Source organism: Triticum aestivum, chromosome 5B (genome assembly GCF_018294505.1).
Source record: "Triticum aestivum cultivar Chinese Spring chromosome 5B, IWGSC CS RefSeq v2.1, whole genome shotgun sequence".
NCBI classification, from domain to species: domain Eukaryota; kingdom Viridiplantae; phylum Streptophyta; class Magnoliopsida; order Poales; family Poaceae; genus Triticum; species Triticum aestivum.
Window position 1 is genome coordinate 332,475,127 of NC_057807.1, and position 5,851 is coordinate 332,480,977.

Sequence of the window (5,851 nt, forward strand, 5' to 3'; positions counted from 1 at the left end):
GTTGTTTGTTTTGCATGACGAGTAGTTGCATGATCATTTTGGTTATATCACATTGACTATAAAAAGTTTTTATCAAAGCTAAACTTTATTAAGTTCAACGTGAAAATGATATTGATCACAACATGGTGCCACTAAATCGGGTTTTTAATTCAGTGCGACCACATCTACCTTATTGGAAGGTCTTGTTTTGGTCCTTTGTTCTGGCTCTCACTGGTGCCTCCCGCGAGGGAAGGTTATGGGCGTGCATACCCTGGCCCGGTAGGCAGGCATAACCTTGTGTGCTCGTTTTGTTTTTATGGTACCTTGTCCCCGTTTGGGACCGTTTTTCCACGACGGTGGCTGTTGGCGTCTTTGGTAGACACGGGGCCACCCAAGACCTGGCCCTGAGGGGGAGTTGGTCGGAGTGGTCGGGGAGAGTGCATGACAAAGGGAGGTTTTCGTCGGAATGCTTTGGTCCACCCGAACGGGAATGTGGGGCCAGGTATTCTGTAGTGTGGGTAAAGTGCGCTACCTCTGTAGAGTGTATTAAATCTATCGATAGCCGTGTCCTCGGTTATGGGAAAAACTCGGAAGTAAGTCACACCATGGATCAACTTTTCTAATAATCTTGAAAACTAAGTGAGTGCTGTGATGCATTGGTTCATGACGAAATCATGAACACTTGAGGTGTTCATGAGTGATTGGTTTCCTTGTGACCCAGGGGTGGTCACCGTTTGGTTACGCGGTAACCGTCTGGTAAGCGAGTCCGTGGGACTCATTGCATGAAATGTTTGTTTGGTAGTAGTAGTTTTGCATTGAATTAATCTAATTAAATATCATGATATTTTTTGTCATCGTGCTTATGTTTGTTGTGAGCTTGCAAGTACATTCAATGTACTGACCTGGCATGTTATGCCAGCTTTCAGGCAGTTCAGTTCCCATCAGAGCGCATCTCGTGTCTAGGCCATGTTCACGTCGGTGTCCCTGTGCTGTGGAGATCCTTTACGTTGTTCTTCCGCTGCCGCGTAGCTCATGCGATCGAGGCCCTGTTATGTTCATTAAATAATGTACATACTGTCCAGCAGCATCGTGTGTGCCGCTTGGCCTCGAATCTCGATGTAATATCAGACCTATGTATTCTGCTAGCATCAATAAAGCGGTTGTTTCTGTACCATGTTGTTGTGTATTGCCAACAGACTTGATCTCCGGGTTGGCAATGCAAGGTAAACCGGTTGCTCGTAGCTGGGGTGCCACAACGCTTGGTATTAGAGCCGCGCTGATTGTAGGACACGCTAGACTGTTAGTGCGCTAGTAAAACGGTGGATAGGTTCGTTTGAGTGCCGATTGTTGCATTGCATGCATGTTTATTTGTTATTACTAACCAGATGATTTGTGAGTGTAGATGGCACCAGTACTGATCTTGTACCATCCTGAGCCAGCTCCGTACACATCGCCGCATCTGCTTCAGAATGTGTGGCGACGACTCTAACTAGAGGGTGCTGATCCAGAGTATCGGGTGTATCGCGAGCATCTAGCTGGTGCATTGTATGATTATTATGCCGAGGTCACTCTACACCACAGTTCACCTACCGGCGCTTACACTCGTTCGACTAAGGGTGGTCTTGGTTCTATGCCATCCCAAGCGTTTCAGTTTGCTGCTCTCGAGGCGCTTGTAGACTTGCGCTACAATGAGGTCCGCATGCATACCCACCCTGGTCTCTTCTATTACCCATCTCTGCATGAGAATGGGTGTGTCCGTTTTCCTTTGATTAATCCAGCGTGCGATCATCCCACTAGCCACCTTTCTCGCTACATCACAGCTAGTTATCTTCTGAACTACGAGTTACCCCGGGAGCTTTCACGTGCTCGCACCGCTCTCGCAGCTGCTCGGGTGAGGAACCCTCTTCCCTTTGTTATCTACACTTCTGCTCCGGTTCTTCCCACCCCCGTTCCACCGATGACCTCGCAGGGTACCATTAACCCTCTAACGGTGAACCCTCGCAGCGCTCCTGCTGCATGGTCTTCCCTTGTTGCTACTCCTGCTGCTCCTATGCTTACGTCCCATCACCCGCCTGCCCCTGAGGGAGAGCCCTCAAGGCAGCGTCGTCACGTTCCTCTTGGCCCGGATGTCTCGCTACCAGTTCAGGATCAGGGTCCGACTCAGGAGACGAGCCTGCAGCAGCACAGACCGACCAGTAGACCGTTAGAGTATCGCGGTAGTCATGAGCATGATGTATGGCTGTACCCGCACTTGTCATGATGCGTAGTTTCATGTACGAGGGTAGTAGACCCATTGTGATGTTACTTTCATGTTGGGACTATGTATAATTAAGTTGGAACTTTTTATTCGCCTTGGTTTTCATTCGTTGTTTTCTTTCGGGATTTGTCATTGGCTTTTTCCCCCATTTTGGAATTTTCTCATCATGGTTGCTATGTATTGGGAAAACAAAAAATAGGATGACGCGTGGAGGCTGCAGCAGCCAAGCTTGCGAGGATACCCCTGTCCGTTGTTCCGCAAGACAGGTAGGGCATTCCCCCAAGCTGTACCAGCCACCTCCACCGCCACCGCCACATCCGCCTTCCACCAATCAGATCATGAGAATGTTTGAAGAAAGAAGAAGCAACGACCTGTTGGAAATCCTGAAGAGTGTTGAAGTTATGGTTGGGCAGAATGGAGACCAGAATGGCCATCACTCCAAACTGTCAGACTTTCAGCAAACCAAGCCTCTCAGTTTCAGCCACGCTACTGATCCTTTGGACGCTGACGACTGGCTAAGGACTATGGAAAGGAAACTAGAGATTGCACGCACTGAAGAAGGAGACAAGATTCCCTTCACAACGCATTATCTTGAAGGAGCTGCCGTGATATGGTGGGATAATGCCAAGGCAATATGGCCTACAGATGAGGACATTACTTGGGATAAATTCAAGGAACAATTCCGCAAGTATCATATTCCCACCGGAGTCATGAAAATCAAGCAGCGCGAATTCCTCGCTCTCACTCAAGACAACATGACCATCAACGAGTACCTGAACAAGTTCAACCATTTGTCCCTCTATTCTCTCCATGATGTGGCCACAGAAGAGCGGAAGATCGACTGGTTCCTTGGAGGCCTGAACTAGCATCTCAGGTGCACTCTTGGCATGTTTGATTTCCCAGACTTCCTGATGCTGGTGAACAAGGCCGTCATCGCCGAAAGGGAGCACAAGCTCCTACACGACCACAAGCCAGCTGTTAATGACCACAAGCGCAAATTCGAGCCAAAGAAGGATATGCAACCAGTACAAAAGGCTTGTACTTGGCAACAGACTCATGTGGAGTACAAACCAAATTGGCAGCAGAATGTCAACAAGACTACTACACAAGTCAAGAATGTCGTGACCAGCCCGGTGCGTGAAGACTGTCAGCGCAACAATACATGTTTCAGCTGTGGTCAAACCGGACACTACGCCAGGCAGTGTCCCAAGAACAGCAAGCAAGTAGCTCCATTCCAACCGCAAGTCAACTACATGGAGCCATATCCCGCCCCAGATATGATTCAAGGGCAAATTCATCACATCTCTGCACGCGAAGCTCAAGAGGACCCAGAAGTCATCATTGGTATGTTTCTTGTTAATGACATACCGGCCGTAATTTTATTTGACTCTGGGGCTTCCCACCCTTTTATATCGTGGAGTTTTGCTTCCCAAAACAATTTTCCTTGTTTGATTTCGGGAAAGCACATGCTGGTACAATCCCCGGGATCCCTACTCAGAAGCAATCTCGTGTGCCGAAATTTGGAAATTGACATCAAGGGCGTCAAGTTTCCAACCTCGTTGATAATCATCGATTCCAACAAATTGGACGTCATTCTAGGCATGAATAGGTTAACTCAATATCAAGTCTGCATCAGCTATGCGACCAGAGAAGTTACCCTGAAAAATATGGAAGGTCGCACCACAAGTTTTTATGCCCACACGCGCATCCCCACAAAAGATATGGTTTTCGCAGCAGTGACCAAAGAAGTGGATATAATTCATGTGGTCAGTAGTACCCAGACGTCTTTCCGAAAGAATTGCCAGGCATGCCACCAGACTGAGAATTGGAGTTTGTGATTGACTTGGTGCCTGGAACCACTCTGATACATAAGAAATATTATCGGATGCCTTCCTCAGAATTGGTGGAATTGAAGAAACAACTAGATGAGATGTTGCAGAAAGGATACATTCGACCCAGCTCTTCACCATGGGGATCACCAGCAATCTTCATGGAAAAAAAGGATGGCAGTCTACGAATGTCTGTAGACTACCGACAGCTGAATGATGTCACCATCAAAAACAAGTATCCACTGTCGAGGATCGACGACCTATTTGATCAGCTTAGTGGGGCCAAAGTATTCTCAAAAAATGATTTGAGGACTGGATATCATCAACTCAAGATAAAGAAGGAGGATATCCCTAAGACTGCATTCACCACTCGATACTGTCTTTATGAGTACACCGTTATGTCCTTCGGCCTCACCAACGCTCCTGCATTCTTTATGCATATGATGAACAAGGTGTTTATGGACTTCTTGGATAAATTTGTGGTGGTATTCATTGATGACATCCTCATTTACTCCAAGAGCAAGGATGAACACAAGGAGCATCTTCGAGAAGTTCTACAAAGGCTTCGCAACCATCAGCTTTATGCCAAATTCAGCAAATGTGAGTTCTGGCTCCAACAAGTGGGATTCCACGGGCATATCCTCTCGGCAAAAGGAATCTTGGTGGACCCAAGCAAGGTGAAGGATGTAATTGATTGGTCCGCACCCACCACAGTCTCAGAAATCCGGAGTTTCCTTGGACTAGCCGGATATTATCGCCGTTTATCGAAGGCTTCTCGAAGATCACCAAGCCTATGACTGAGCTTTTGAAGAAGGATAAGAAGTTCATATGGGCTGAGGAATGCGAGAAGATTTTCAATGAGTTAAAAACCAGACTGACCTCAGCACCAGTATTAACTCTTCCAGACATCTACCGCAGTTTTGATATCTAATGCGACGCATCAAGAAGAGGACTGGGGTGCATACTTGATGTCTACTACACAACCTTCTTCTTGTAGACGTTGTTGGGCCTCCAAGTGCACATGTTTGTAGGACAGTAGCAAATTTCCCTCAAGTGGATGACCGAAGGTTTATCAATCCGTAGGAGGCGTAGGATGAAGATGGTCTCTCTCAAACAACCCTGCAACCAAATAGCAAAGTCTCTTGTGTCCCCAACACACCCAATACAATGGTAAATTGTATAGGTGCACTAGTTCGGCGAAGAGATGGTGATACAAGTGCAATATGGATAGTAGATATAGGTTTTCGTAATCTGAAATAATAAAAACGGTAAGGTATCTAAAGATAAAAGTGAGCGTAAACGGTATTGCAATGATAGGAAACAAGGCCTAGGGTTCATACTTTCACTAGTGCAAGTTCTCACAACAATAATAACATAGATAGATCATATAACAATCCCTCAACATGCAACAAAGAGTCACTCCAAAGCCACTAATAGCGGAGAACAAACAAAGAGATTATGGTAGGGTACGAAACCACCTCAAAGTTATCCTTTCTGTTCTATCTATTCAAGAGTTCGTAGTAAAATAACATGAAGCTATTCTTTCTGCTCAATCTATCATAGAGTTCATACTAGAATAACACCTTAAGACACAAATCAACCAAAACCCTAATGTCACCTAGATACTCCATTGTCACCTCAAGTATCCGTGGGTATGATTATACGATATGCGTCACACAATCTCAAATTCATCCAACCAACACAAAGTACTTCAAAGAGTGCCCCAAAGTTTCTACTGGAGAGTCAAGAAAACGTGTGCCAACCCCTATGCATAGGTTCATGGGAG